General features: G+C 44.1%; 1 long non-coding RNA gene across 1 annotated transcript in view; it reads left to right on the forward strand.

The window, feature by feature from the left end:
* Nucleotides 1-16,150, forward strand: part of LOC125016934 — a 105,795-nt gene that overhangs the window by 62,584 nt on the left and 27,061 nt on the right. The window contains exon 4 of the long non-coding RNA XR_007113793.1: nt 11,872-12,048. This is a non-coding gene — a long non-coding RNA (uncharacterized LOC125016934). The remainder of the gene's footprint in view (nt 1-11,871; nt 12,049-16,150) is intronic.

Consider the following 16,150-nt stretch of genomic DNA (forward strand, 5'->3'; position numbering starts at 1 on the left):
ATCTATAAAAAATGTCTAATCAACCAAAGATTTTGCGACCTCCCTGCAGTACGGACCCCCTGTTGAAAACCTGTGCTTTAGAAAGCTTCAGTCGTTAGATGAGGACACTTGCGAACTGACTCCAACATGCACAACATAATCTGCACGATGTAAAAAGTACTTTAGCCTGAGAGTGAAATTTCAGTGTTTTACTTACAAGTGACAAAACGCTTGCCTCATACCGTATGGAGGCCTACTGAGCGCCAGGATCCCACAGTTTTCCCAATTCTTCCTGCTGATGCGTCACATCTCATTGCCTGTAACCAGGTTTTCAGCACATGAAAAACTTAGTTCTGGTTTATTTTCCCTGGTGTTAGTACATCCCACCACACAGCAGCTTTTAGGCATTTTCATTTAGTTTTTTTTTTCTACGCAGATAGAAGTGACAAGAAGGCACCTTCACGTACTTCAAAGTCACTGGAGACTGATGAATTATTTTCCCCTCCAGTGTGGGTGGACTTAATTGAAGCATACACCACTAACGGCTTCATTACCATGAGAAAGTACAACACAATCTCTCATCCTTTCTTTCTCTCTCTCGCTCTCTCCGCTTGATCTGAGCTCTTTAGTTTTTCTCCTCCTCGCCGCATTCTTCTCCAGTCAGAGACAATAAAGGCCTAATTTGTCTTGGCCAGACCTTCTGAGTGCTAATGCCTGTCCAGCAGGCCCCGTGGTTAGTAAGTGTCAGTGGGTGTGCATATGTCATGCTCTACATATCTGAAGGCATTATGTACTCGGCGATGTGAACAGTTTGTGTGATTAGTGATTAAGTGTGCACATATACCCTGTGAGAGCAGGCAGCATATATAAGCTACCCGTTTTTTTTTTTTGTTTTGTTTTTTGATCACGTCTTTTCATTATTGCACTAATTACCCGGGTGTGGACTCCAAAAGGACGGGAAGACTTCAAGTCCACAGACAGGAGGTGAATTGGCGTGTCGGTTTGAGACTGATCTCGATGATTAGAAGGTGTGTCGCGGTGACATAAAGTAACAAACAGAGCCTCTGGCACGAGGAGTGTTTTTGTTTCACCTGCTTCCTTCCTCCGTCTTAACAGTTTACAAAGGACAACAGGAAATGAGGTTCTAAGCTGTGCAGTGCTCGCGGCACGATATCAAGACATGGAGGTTTGATTTTCTCTGATCCCATTACGTTGTCACATCTTTAACTGCTTCTTTTTGCTGATTGAATTTTTCCCCAACAAAGTGCCCGCGCTATTGTTGAAAGCATGTTATTGACATTAAGCCCACTCAGGACAATTGAAATAAGTTCTTGCACCTCTTTGCCCCGCTGTAAACATTCACTTGTGCCCTCTTTAAACTTTCTTCCAGACTCTATTTAAAGGGCAGACACCAGTAAAACTCCCCAGCTGTCTGCGCTCTCTTTCTCTCTTTCTCTCTCTTTTCTCTCTGTAAGCCTAGCCAGCTGTCTGCCCTCCACTTTCGACCTTGTTTTGATGAACACTGTTGTACGTGTGTGTGTGTGTGTGCGCACATATATGTCAGTGGGCTTTCATTGCAACCTTTGACCTTTCAAGACTGACAGGCTAAATCTAGCCACCCTGCCCCTTCTCTCTTGCTCTCGTCTCCTTTTCTTCCCTCTGTTTCCTGACTGATAGCCTGTCAGTGGGACAAGCTCTCGGGCTAAGACACTGTGGGTGTGTGTGTTCTGTTTGTGCGTGTGCGTGTGTGTGTCTGTGTGTGTGTGAGGGTGGGTGGGTGTTTCAGTGCCACTGAGACGAGCGGGACAGAGAGCATGTTCAAGTGTGTTTTTGTGTAAGGAGGTCACAAAGGAAGACGCTGTCCAGACATTTCAAAAATAACAGCCTATGTAGTTGTATGGTGTGTGTGTTCGTTTGTGTGTGTGCGGATGGAAAGAGTATCTGGCAATTATTTAGTCAGGCTTCGACCTTTGACCCTCTCTTTTGACCTCCCATATCCTGTTCAACTGGGGCGATGGACATGCATTCATACATATGCACATTCACATGCCCACACTCACACACACACACACACACACACACACACACACTCACACACTCACACACACACACACCCTAGGGTCTGGGGGAAGGCCCCTAGTGTTTGTGTGGGCTGCGAGTAAATTCAGACATTTAGAGATTTTTTCCAACATGAGTATTTCAAGGGGAGAACAAACATGACAGAAAATTGATCGGACATGTTTCAAACACACAATTAACACACAGATTAAGTGGTGGCTTCACGCGTCCAGCTTCAGTCCAGCCAGTATTTTACTTGTTTAGTCCTGGAGTGAATAGCTGTGTATGTGCAATTCATATCATAGCTTGTTTAGCTTGTTGGTTCTGTGATGAATGCGTGCATAGTTCCTCTGAGATGGTACTGTATCAGCCTTATTCTAACCCTCATTATGCAGGTCTAGGCGCTGTGTGTTTGTTGCGAGTCCATGTGTGCAGGGCCGTATAGCCAAACAGTATAAAGCATGTACCGTTTGTCATGTTATATATTCATACGCTGTAGCTGCGCATCCATCTGTGGCATGCAAAATATGCGTAAGAGACCGAGACAGACTTTTCAGTGTCTTTTTTTTATAGCATGGTTACTTCTTATCTCATTTTTACATTCTTTCCAACGGGATCACGCAGCCCCCCCCCACACACACCTCCCCTGCACCGGCATACATGTAGTTGTAGGGCAACGTTACATTTGTTCATGCCCATGTATTAACAGTTATTAATTGTGATTTGATTTGTTGTAAGCCTGATTGTATGGCCGTGACCGCAACTTATCATCCCAATTTAGATAACGGCAAACACAATCACAAAATGAACTGTGAAGGAAGGAATGTTGCGGCGCACAGCAGGATTCATTTCACCAGCTCCCAACCCCCTCACCCCCATCCCCCGAGCTATCAAACGCTAAAATTCACACAATAAAACAGAACCCAGCAAAATACAAAGCAAAATAAAAACAATAAGCTACAGCAGGGAAGTGGAATTCAATAAAATCACTTGAAAGCGCAGACTCAGTTATGGCGTGGCTCGAGTTTAGCTGCAGGGAAAACTTTTAACTGCTAGGTCTGGGTGAACGGGTTGACTCGGTGCTCGCGCGATATATCTGTCTGGGCAGGTTGTGTGCGTGGGGTGTGTTTGTGTGCTCACAGATGTCTGTGTTTGGGAGCCAAACAGCCCCTATCCTTGATTCCAGGGTGAACTTGGACTTCCTCTCCATTCAAGACTTCTTTGTTGTTGTCTCCTGTGTTGTTCTGCAGCGGAATGACACAAGCAAATGAGTCATCTTTTTTTTTTTTTGGCAGCACCGCTCATTGTTCCTTACTGACACGTTAAGTGTTCTTTTAAGAGACCTCCTTAGTGTCACAAACTGGCTCGAGAAATGTGTCAAGCAGGTGTCCGCACAAAGGTTACCGCACAAAGATAAATAACAGCAATAACAGCGCAGGGAAGTCAGCAGTGTCTGTCATTTGTGTTATAGATGTGTTGTGGAGATGACAAGTGGATATAGAGGCAGTGGGAGTACATGGGCCATCTTTTAGAGTCTGGATGTGGCCAACTATGTCAGCAGACCACCCTCCCACGTCAGTCAGTTGCCATCATCAGTAACAAACAGCCTGTTCAGTGGCTACAATATACTTTAACGGTTATTCTGATCACATAGGCTTGGTTTGTAGAATAATGAAGCACCAACAATGCTGTGTCAGTGTGTCTGGCTTGGGACTGTGTGCACTGCCTTCTTTTACAGTCTTCTTTAATACCTCTATAGGTAATGCAACTAATGTTTAAATCCTCCACATAGGGGATATGATCTTATTCATTAGTTTTTACATTGACTTTTAGCTTTTTCTCGATCAAGCCCTTGTCCCTCAGGAAAGATTCCCATGTCAGTTTATCTTTTAAATAAAAACGCCTTCGTTATATTCAATATAACGAAGGTTGCCCAAGTGGGATGCTGTCTGACTCCCCAAAGGAGTCAAGGCTGCAGCTGCGCGCTTGTTCAATGTCACCTCACACCAAACCTGATCCCGGAGACTTTTCACCTTTGGGAGGGTGAACTTCGACCTCCCGAGAAATGACCCTTGATCTTAACAGGTCCTAATGGCACTGGGAGGATTGCTGGTGACAGGAGACAGATGGAAACTCACATACATGTAAAGGCAGACACACATGTGCTTGGGCACAGACACTGAGACACACTAATAGAGTGGAAAGGGTTGTTTTGCTGGCCGGAGGAGTGACAGGAAAACCACAGGGACACACACACACACACACACACACTCAGCTCAGCTTACACAGGAAACTGCTGAGACATGCAGTCCATGTCTGTTTCCATGTTTATGGACCTTGCAGACATACAAAAGTAAGCACACACTCGCTCAGACACACACCTAAACACTCGCTATGTGCAATCAATTGTCCTTTGTTGTGCTGCTGGGCAAAGTTTTTGGTCGAGGGCCATATTGTCCGTTTGACGAAGTAGTAGCTGAATTTGTTTACACTAAACTACGGGTCAACTTGACATCGCTTTATTTATTGCGGTTCGAGAACATGTATGCAAGCCTGCACAAACTCCCGAAGAACATGCCGGATGCGGCGCGTACGTACACCTCACCCGCAGTAATTGAGTTTTCTGAAGGTTAAAGTGGACACAAACTAATTTGTTTTGGCCTCTGAGGGTTTCCTTCTCTTAAAATAATGAGCCTCATAGTTTACCCTTTGCTAAACCCTCCCCAGTAGACCGCGGATGGCCTTTCAATTACCAAGCTAAAACATGCAGAGTGGCAATGCATAGTATTATCAAAGAACTGCAAGTGGGACCACATTAATATCTACTCGTGAACGAGCGGGCAAGCCCACACACACATATGTACGCAAACACACTCAAACACACACACAAACTGCAAACAGGCTCAGGCACATATGCACAGACAAATGTGGTTGCATATGGCACACGTATACGCACATGAGGACGCGCACATGTGCACACCCGCGGAGCCAGATTACTTTGCTTATTTGCTTAGCAAGCAATCTTTGGTAGGGTCACTACTCCTCACCTCCACACTGCACCAATCTATAAATCCAGCCCTGTGGGACCCAGTCGGGCCAACGTATTTGTGGAGCGATCTGAAGTTAGTTACTGCGCTGCTGCTGACTCGTTCACATTGTGTCACAGATTTCAAATTTAAGATACAGTAAATGCGGCATGCGGCAAAAGAAGCCTGTCAGTTGTTTTTTTAGTTTTTTTTTTTTTTTTTCAGAAGGTACCGATTCACGTGGCATCAGGTATTTTCAGTTCGCCGAGGTAACTTTTCTGTGCTCGCCGTGTCAAATGTTGGGAGGCCACAAGTTTAATTCGCACTAAGAAAATTGGCATTTTAGTCATTTTAATTTGCCCGAGGAGGGTGAAAATTGGTGAGCAAGGGCTAGAATTACTCTCTGCTCCCTGTAAAATCACATTGGACACGAGGAGCATGAGATCAAACCATCAACCCTGCAATTAGTGGCTGACCTGCACTACCTGCTGGGCCTCCCCCACGTGCAATAGAAATTTTCCGTCGGTGATATTAATCTTAAAACAGTGCTCTTTATAGCTGACTTAACCCGTTTAATCCCACTTCTGTTGATATTAATTGCTACTGAACAAACTGAGGAAGTTGCGTGCCCAAGTTGTGAAATGCTAAAATATTCACCCGTAAGATTTCCTTGACGGCAGAACAACTTTGCTGTTGCGACCACTTAGCTTAGCCAAAGAGTTGACAAACAACTAAATGTCACAAAACGTGGCTGACTTCATTAGTGAACCCAAGGCATCACATAGCCTAAAGTTTTCAAGAGTTTTGGAAAACTTGGACTTTTTTTTTTTTTTTAACTCATTCTTATTCATAAAATAACATACTTGAACTTGCTTATGCAATATTTATAGAATATGTAATGGATGGGAGAAACAAATCATGACAGGAAACCTCTGTAGTCTTTTCATCAGTCTGACAGCTAAATGCTCCTTTCGGATGCTTTTTGAGTGAAATGTTTTCCTAAATTTGTCTTTCATGGAATTGGCTCCTACTGTGACATGACAAGATGAGAAAGTTGAGAAAAAAAAAAAAACTGTGTGTGTGTGCAAGTCCTACTGTTTAGGAATATATAATTCTCTATTGATATGGTAAAAAGACATTTGGGATTGGGATTTTAAAGGCAGATATCCACCAGGGAGTTGTGGGCTAGCAGAGGGTAGCTGCATAATCAGCTCTGCCATCAGCTAACTGATATTCTGCATAATAGAGATGGGATTTCTGGGTCAGTGTGTGTGTGTGCGTGCGTGTGTGTGTGTCGGTAACGGTGTTGGTGGTGATGTGTCCTTTCATCTGCACGGATGTGTGCATGTCTGCGTGTGCGTGTGCATGTGCGCCATCTATGTCTGCATGTTTATTTGCGTGCGTGTGTGAATGTGTGCATGAGGAGCTCTGACCTCTTTCTCCTCAGGGGAAGACAGTCCCTGTCTCATTATAGAAGAGAGACTGAGAGAGCGAGAGAGAGAGACAGGAAGACGGACAGACAGGCAGGAAGGTAGAAGGAGGGGGACGGGGGAGGGGGGGGATCAGAGGACGCGGAGAAAGAAAGAAAGACAGGGAGCAGCTGAGTAAGGGCAGTCATTGGATGTATTAGAGGGTCAAAGGTCACTCATCCATTATCACAATGAGCAGGAAGGGCCACGGCGAAGGAGGTCATGAAGTTTTCTGATTCACACGCACACACAACCACCCACCCATCCACCCACCCACACACACACACACACACACAAAATGTCACAATCCAGACTTGCTTGTGGTTTAATCGAATCAAGAGGCAGTGTGTGGGTGTTTGAAGTTTAGGAAATAGGGAAATGGGGGAAGGCGGGCGTGCATGGCAGAAGCATGTGCGGGTGTGTGCATGTACACGGACGGCAAACAACAGACAGTCAGCTTCCACGTGGTGCGAATGCACTCGCGGCCACGTCTGTATTTGTGCTGCGCCGATACAAAAGGCAGGCTAAAACTAACAAGGTGAATTTCACAGAGACGGAGAAAAGTCTACGCAGGAGCGGATTCGTCGAGGAGAAATTAAGGAAGAAAGTACGAGGGCAACTGCGAGCCAGGGAAAATCAAAGGACAAAGTGGAGCTCTGGTTATTGCTCACACTCAAGTCATTAAAGGATATCGAGATCAGGCGCTGCTGGAGTGAGAAAGAGAAGAGGTTGAGTGATGGAGAATGTCATGATAGTCTTAGGGGGGAAAAAACCCAATGAAGTACAAAGCGACCACAACATAAGCCCGAAACCTCAACAAAGCCCACCACCTTATGATCACAGAGTGGTGCGGTTTATCTGACAGGAGGTTCCTATACTTATTACAGTCATAATCTAAACGCCTCCTGTGTTCCAGTTCCAGTGTTTGGGCCTACACATGCCTAAAAGATCAGGTTCTTTAACCGTTTGTGGTGACGATCGGATTGCTTTAACGTCCCAGTGGCTCGATAAGCACGCTGCCGCGAGTTCTCTATAGGAGCCCTTTTTCCTTGATTCACGCTGGCCTGTTTGAATGGCCGCATGCAGGCATGACAATGTTAGAACACGGCAAATGTTATTCAGTGGTTGCGCGTCGCCTCGAAGAATGCGAGAGATGAACGGGTTAAGGATGGGAGAAAGATTGATGGATATAGAGAGACGAAAATGCGGAGGAACAGCCAAAGGGAAGCGGAGCGTTGGACTGAGAAACAGACAGCAAGGACAGAGACAGAGCGAGAGTCAGAGACAGAGGAGAAGAGAGGGGGAGACTTAAAGGAACCACAACAGAAGTCCAAAGCCCACTAAGTCCCCGTCTCCTTATGCTGGTGGGGTGTGGTGTAAGGGATCTGGCACAACTTCCTACAGTGCAGCCCCCTTTCTAAAAAATCTCATATATACACCCAGTCAGACACAAAGTCACAGCTAACCACATCACAACTTGGTGTGCGTTTTTCGTGAGTGTGTGCGTGCGCATAACCACTCAGCTCAGCTGCTCCCAGGCTCACGGAAAGCGTTCGCTGCCTGAGCGTGTCAGAACTGTCTCTTGATCTCATCTGTCTTTTTATTGCCTAATCCCTGTCTCTCTTCTCATCCTCTCTTCCTCCTCATGCACCGCCCTCCTCTGTTTTTGTCCTCTATCTCCTCCCCATCGCCCCCCCAACCGTCCCTCGCCGTATTTTTTCCTCAGGATTTGAATGTAACCTTAGTTACTCTGGAAAGCATATATTTTCAATTGATGTGAATAAAGGCCGTCCCCATTTCTGTTCTCCTCCGCACTGTATCTGTCTTTCTCTCTAGGTTCGAGCTTCCATCTATCAAAGCGGTCCAGTTTGCTATAGATGTGTTTCAGATAGTGGCCAATGCACCATATGGGTCATTCGTGGTTTGCTCATGAATGTTTCATTCTAGTTTACATAACAGTGGCTCAGCTCTTTGGTAGGCACACGGCGAATGTGTGATTACAAAATGCTGTCTGTTCCTGTTCGCCCGCCTCTGTCTGTCAGTCTCCCTTGCATTCTCTGTCCTTTTACATTTGCCTCTCCTTTGCTATCTGTCTCATTTCATGAGAACGGCGTCATGTAATCGAGACACATCGCTGCCGCGCCGAACCCGCCCCCCACACCCTGCGCGTTTTTCAATTTCAACTTGCCTTATTGGCGTGACACGTTACATTTGTGTTTCCCGAGAAATTAAGAAGGAAGCAGCAGATGAAGAAAGAAAAGGACTGTTGTCATACCAGTACACCACATTAAAGCAAAACGGAGTAATTAAAACACATTCACACAGTACCATGAGTCCACCAGTGCAGCTCAACATTAAATTCACTGTGTTGATATTGAATATATCGGGGTTTCCCACATGATGTTAATTCTATGGCCGCCCGCCGTGGTCTCGTAACGAATCGGAAGCCTCAAATAACGCTGTGTTTTTCCTATTGCTCCCGCAATCATCTCTCCCCATTAGTTAGATCGTCTCTCCCTCCCACCCCCTCCTCTCCCCTCCTCTCCCCTCCACACAGACCCCTCTCAATAAACGCACATCCACTCACTTAGTCTGTACTGAATTTAACCTGATGGAGGAAAATGGAAAATGGTCTCGTTTTTATATAGCGCTTTTCGGTCACAGATGCATCTACCCATTCACTCACACATACGCCACATACTGGGAGCAGCTGGTGGTTCAGCATCTTGCTCAAGGACACTTGGGAATTTGTCACATTCCAGGTATCAAACCGCTAACCCTCTCTCTGGTTGGTGGACAACCAGAGACTGAAAAGACTCCGGACGTAACATGAATTAACCAGCTGCTAATTATGAATTTGATTTATTTGCTGATACTTTATTTAATCCTAAAAACTCTTGTCCATAGATGCAACGTCTCAAGAGCATCATGTTTAGCGCTCCTGTATCCGAACTGCAGGTGCTGCTGCTACTTGTCGCTAAGATTCTCGTTATGTAGTAATTTAAAGATCGTATTGTGCGTGCATACATTTCATATAATGACATAATCTTGTGGGAAACACTGATATATACAAAATACACTTGCATATGCACCTTCCTGGCTAAAAGTAAAACAAGAAAAGCTAGAAGAAATGTACACTCCCTTGCCAGTTCATTAGCTCCACCAGTGGATATGAATGGATTCTAATATAACTTGGATGTACTAAATACTGTATTATCTCCACAGTTACAGTGCTCAGCATTTCTTTAACCGAGTGTTCAGTAATATTTAACCTGGCATGGAAGAGGAAACTAAATTAAAAATGTACAGACATGTCTGCAGCTCTTACGAGACTGTAAATAATAACAGCAGCTCTTTGACCTAAATGCTAATGACGCTATGCTAATAGGCTCTATGTGACAATGCCACTGCGCTGACATTTAGCAGGTACAATGTTTACAGTGTGTACTGCCTTATTTTGTCGCACACCAACATAAATTGCATGCAAGAATATGCTAACTGTCAAAAATCCACAAACTGAAGCTAAGTTTGAATGTCATTGGTCTTGATTCAGTAGTGGTGCTAGATAAAAAAAGTTTAAAAAATCGCCAATGAGCCATCATAAGGGGGACATGAATATCAGTTTCACTGCAATCCATCTAATATTTATATATATATAAAATTAGAGCAAAATATCATAGCAGCGCTGCAGGAAAATCAGGGATGAACATGGTTGCCATCGATGCCAAGATCGATTTTTTAAAATTGATTCGAAGCGGTTTGTCAATAGCAACACCATCCACACCACAGGTAATATAGCTGGTTTGTGGCATAAATCTTGCTTGTAGTAAGTTCAGCAGCACATATGATTTGTCTTCTGTCTGTCTTGCCAGAGACACACTAGGTTTCTGCCATGCCATACTTGTGCTCCTTCCAAAAAGAAAAGGAAGCATTTTCTGTAAAGGTCATGAAGCTTGGAGTAACTTTTTCCAAACTTTGGCCGTGCCTCCCGTTTTTGTAATGTCCATACTGTATGTGTTTTCTTTCCCAATCTTGTAATAGTATGGCAAAAGTAGAAGTTGCAGACCGCTGTGCCAACTTTTTATCCCTGCTCCTGAGCTATTGGTTTCGGCAGGTCAGTATGTATGAGGTGATGCCCCAGCAAATGAATTCCTATGCCCTTGCCTCCAGTTACTGAAGTAGAAATGAATTTTGTCCTCCCTGTAGGTAGCTAGAAAGCTGTCTTGTATCGGTCTGTCCGTTGTACACACCATTTCAGCTTGCTTATCTCAAACTTTATAAAAGAATGAAATGAACAAAACTAGACTCTTTTGACTCCACGAGACAGTTTGCCGCTGATGAAAACACGGCTCGAATTTCATTCTGTTTGCACATGCAGTCTGCTTGTAATTAGTGTCTGATTTACTGAGGCAGCAGATAATTACATAGTCAGAGGCTGGGACTGTGTTTTAGGCTCATTCGGTGAGCGAAGGAGGATGAACTTTTGTGTGTTACCGTTTTCAGCTCTCATAACCTGATAAACAGAAGAATTACAATACATTTCAAGTGCAAGTTGCTTGTGTGCATTGAATTTATGTGCAAGCGCGTGTGGCACTGGCCAAAGGCCGAGGAAAAAAATATTGAATAATTCCGGTTCAGAAAAAACAAATAATTAAGAAAAAGTCCTCGTCTTTTACTAAGAATCTTTCATTTATTGTAAACACATTATAGATACGGCAATGTATCTGCTTTAATTGTAATTGCACTGAATAAGTGTTCCATCAGTTGTGGTCCAACACCAGCTCCCAAAGCTGCTATTACGTCTTAGCTGCGGTGCTAAGTAAAGACACCACTATGCATGAGTCAGGTCCTCTTCGCCATTGAGCCGAGGCCCTCTAACCACCCATAAACGTGAAAATAGTTAATGTGTTTCCATGATGGCTCGAAAGTCTATTTCTGCATCAGTTGTGGTCCCAACCTCAGTTCCTTCTCCTCTAGACCAATACTGTATGAGTCAGGTTCTTTTAGTCATTTATAAACATGGTGCTGAGCCGACAGTCTGCTTAGGTCTCCACCCACTGCCAGATAGTTAATACAGGGGCTCTGCATGTCTCTGCCCCTGCATATAGTTTGACACTTCTCAGGGTGCAGGGTCGTTAAAGGCTTACAGGGATCATATGGCAGGAGGGAAAACGAGCCTTCTGATACATACTATCTTTTCCAAAACTGTCACATTTCACTCAGTGTCTTTGTCAGTGTCTTGGACTTAATCTAAACGTGTTTGGTTGTGTATGAGTCAGGTCTTCTAGTGTTTATGTATAGCTGAGATTCCCCTTTTGCTCTCTGTCATCCCCTGTCAGGTCCTCTTGGCTATTTAGGAGACTGAGACACATACAGACAATGACCATGAATGATGAATGATGACTGGAGGACTGTCTGGTGTCAACAGAATGCATAATACAGAATACATACGACAACTCCTGTCACCCACCCCATCAAACATGCAGTCGAATTACAGGAGACACACAGCACTCTGGGTAATATTTTTTTTATTATTTGATTTTCAGTGATCGAAATAGACCAGTCCCTATTCTAATTTTATGTTGAATCTTGATCTTAATGTTAGTGTTGATGATCCTGTGGGTTAAAGCTACATACAGTATTTTAAAGATCACCATGACATGTTTCTCTTTTTTTTTCCCTTCATGGGAGCTTTGCAGCAACATTTTTGATCTTCGAGAGAGGATATGAGCACATCTGTTTCTGAGTACAGTATGCATGCATGTTGTGGAGCGGATATACATCTATATGTGGACATACGCTCCAGTATGTCTGTATTTGACAGTGTGTTACATCCATGGTGTACAGGCATGTTGCTGTACATGTGTCTGCTCGAAGATCCCCGACTGTAGATTTGTGTTGCAGTGTAGAAGCATGTGCATTTATAATACTTTTGTGTGTGTGTGTGTGTGTGTGTGTGTGTGCGTGCGTGCGTGTGTGCGTGCGTGTGTGCGTGCATTCCTAGTATGTAGGTCACCAATATATTCCTGATGAAGTCTAGTCCTCTGGAGAACTCTACAGATATGAGGGCCTAAATTAGACACTATTATCTGTGCGAATGTGTGTGTGTGTGTGTGTGTGTGTGAGAGAGAGGGAGAGAGAGAGAGAGAGAGAGAGAGAGAGAGAGAGAATGAGGGACCATTTTCAGACAAGAGCCTCACAGGCATGTGTTTTCAATTTTGCGTGCACATGCATGCTTTTGCATGTAAGAGGACTATCAAGAGTGTGTTTGTCCGTCTGCGCGCGTGGGTGTTGAATTGCACGCCATTTCCAACATTATGTATGCGAGAGAAAATGACACACCGGTGTCCTCGCCTGTTACCGCTGACCTGGGACCGTAAACCTGAGCCCCCCGATTTCTCTTGGCTCCGAAAGCCTGTCCATATTGCCACATTTCCGAGCCAAACTGCTAATCAGCCTCGAGCACCACTCCAAGGAAAAAATGGCCATTGGAACTCCAAAGCTATCGTGCATGTGTTAGCGTGTTACCAGGTGTAGGAAAGACATACAACATCCAAAGGAGGTGTGTTAGAGGTAAGGATGATTTCAGAATGTGTAAAATTGTAGTCTTACTATATTATACATTATTTAATTTTTCTTGCTTAAAATAGAAACACAATGGTCTCTTGGAAGCAGTGAGCTAATCACAATCACACATGAAGCCACACGTTGCTATTAAACTTATATTACACTTTTTTTGCACAGGAAATGTTGAAGAACCAAGGACAGCGATGATTTAAAGTTCCTTTAAAGCACACAGGATTACACTTTTTATGTAACCTTTAGAAAGAAAAGTGACGCTTCCTGCATAGCCGCTGATCTAGGGCAGTTTGCTGAAACATTACATATAAGCCCCCTTCATTTCAAGATGTCTACATTTCCAGGCAGCCTACTGTCTGTAAGTCACAGGGACAATGCCACATGCGGTCAATCTGTCAAACCAATTCCAAATTTTTGCCAGAGCTCAGCCCAAAAGTTATATTCAACCTGAGAGAGATGAATGGGAGTGAGAATGTCTACCTTTGAAAAGCTTCATGCTTTGACCAAATCATATGCTGTCACTCCTAAGCTTTAGAAGGCCTGCACTTTTCATCAAAGCCCTTGATGGCTACCTTTCACAGTACTGTCGAATACACCCTCAAAAGCTTCCCTCCCTCCTTTCCTCCCATCCCCTCCCAAATCTCTTTCTTCTTCCCTCCAATGTCTACTACCCCTCTTCCCTGCCTATACACCCCCCCCCCCTTCAATCCTTCCATTCCCCTTGTCCTTAATCCCTCTCTCCCTCCCCTCCTCAATCAAACCCTCAAATCCCTCCAGGTTTTTTTTTCTTTCTTTTCTGTGTCTGTGTGACTTCAGCACTGTCAAGGTAGATGAAACAAGAGAAAATCAGATTCATCACAGTCATAACCTGCCATGATAATAATCCACTAGTATTCTTCCCTTGTGGCGGTAGGCTGATGTCACTGGCCTTTTTCGGGGGGTTTATTTGCATATTTGTTTCCCCTTTGTTTCTTTTGATGAATTATTTACAGTGGAGTGAAATGACAGCAGAGATCAGTGATGATTGCTGTCGCGGGTGGATGAGTGCCTCTCCCCTCTTTGTAATTGTTTCCCCCTTTTTTTTTTTCTCCCCTGGTTTCCAATCAAGTTTCTGCACTCGTGTTTCCCAGTGACAACAGAAATGAAAAAAGAAAAGAAAAACACACACACATACAATATATACACATTTCTTTTAGTTTTGCTAGTGGAACCTTTCCACTGTCTAGCGGGGAATGCGGTTTCCTTTGTTGTAATGATTACAGAGTGGTAAAAAGCAGAAAAAAGAGGAGGAGAAAGGGGAGAGAGTAGAGATCAAATGGAAGAATACTGTAATACTGTAAACACAAATGTGCTGGGAGGACCACCTCGAACGCACACACCTCCCACACGCAAGCCAGACTGAGTCAAGACGCACAAATCCCGCTCCTCATCATCCAGCCATTAAAGGGAAACTTGATTAGAATCAGCTTAACTAATAATAAAAGTTTAGCCGTGCAATGTGTGATCCTTTTTCAGTCAAGTTTGAGCTCAAAGTCAAATTGAGCTTCCAGAAGCTTAAGGTTTAGGCCGCGCGTGTATCCGCAAACAAAACCATGTCTTCAGAGTTGTAATCACAGCGCGTTGTGTCCACAGAAATGCCTTGATTGTAAGCCTCCGAAACAGTGTTCACAGTGTGTATCGGGGATCTACCGCACGTACACGCTTTTATACACACACACACACGACGCACACTGCCACCCTGTCCCTGTATTGCCCTATCCAAGAATAACAATGCATTATTCATGTCCCGAAGTCTCGTCTGCAGACAAAAGTCAGCGTTTGCATTTATTATTTATTGAAAACAGCTCACATGATGAATCCTTTAACAAACAGACTAAGCACTGTACCTATTTCTTTTTTTTTTTCCCCCTGTTCGCCGTGCTGTTTGTGTTTTGGCATAGATTTAAGTGGGCTCATTAGCTGAGATGAGGATGTAAGGAGAGGAGAGGGATGGCAGGGGAGGGAGAGAGAGAGAGGGAGAGTCAGAAAGAGAGGAAATGAGGCCAGAGGATAAAGGGATAATTTTTGTAAAGGTATGAATTAGTAAGAGACGTGCACCGCAAGCTAATTCGCTTAACAATGAGATGCTTAGGTTTTTAATTAAGTTATAACGTTTCGCACTTCATCACATTTATATAGTCAAAGTTCACTCTCTGCCCAAAGGCTACTGGATGTTACTTGACTGCACCAAACGCCTGGATGTAACAGATTTGTGCGTAATGCTAATCTTTTTGCATGTTTGTTGCAGCGCTGCTGAGACACTTTTACTCTCAGGTGGAATTAAACACACACCATAAAACACACACACACACGCGCCTTCCAATATCACGATTACACTCGTCGCGTGGACAGTTTGCCTTGAGGACGGGAGCGATTTATCGCAGAACGGAGGGAGCGGTTGCTATCCTATGCTAATGCAGTCATCATTTATTCCGCGTTCCAAGTACTGGTATTTTTTTCTACTTCTACTCCACCCCTTCATCATCCATCAGTCATCTAAGGCATGAGGTATTATCTTTGCGGAACACTTTATATTCAGTCTCCGCTTTAGATTGCAAAGGCGCACGCACACATGCGCACACACGGAGTCATTTTTGTTAAATAGAAAAAAAATCAAATCTGGTCTAGCAAGGGTTGAATAATTGATGCGTTATGTTAAAAAAAAAAAGGAATGAAATAATCATAGCCTGTTGGATGTTGGAGGAACATCAAACCCAGAGTCGGAGCTTGGCAGACTGGGCTGAGCAGGGTAGGGGCCCTATGTATTTGGGACGGCTGCCTTGTAAAATAATAATGAATGGCAAAGGGTTGGGAGATTAGGAGATTTTTGTTCTGCACTGTACCTGACACTTGCCCACCCATGTTTTTGGCCGGCATAAATGGATCTATGGCTGCAGTGGGAAATGACATGAAGTTCACAAGAAGTGCGGATCTAACGGATGCATCTCTGGGATGAAAAAAACAACAAAAAAACAAACAAATGTTGCATTTCCGACTGAA

Source organism: Mugil cephalus, chromosome 11, assembly GCF_022458985.1.
Source record: "Mugil cephalus isolate CIBA_MC_2020 chromosome 11, CIBA_Mcephalus_1.1, whole genome shotgun sequence".
Taxonomy (NCBI): Eukaryota; Metazoa; Chordata; class Actinopteri; order Mugiliformes; family Mugilidae; genus Mugil; species Mugil cephalus.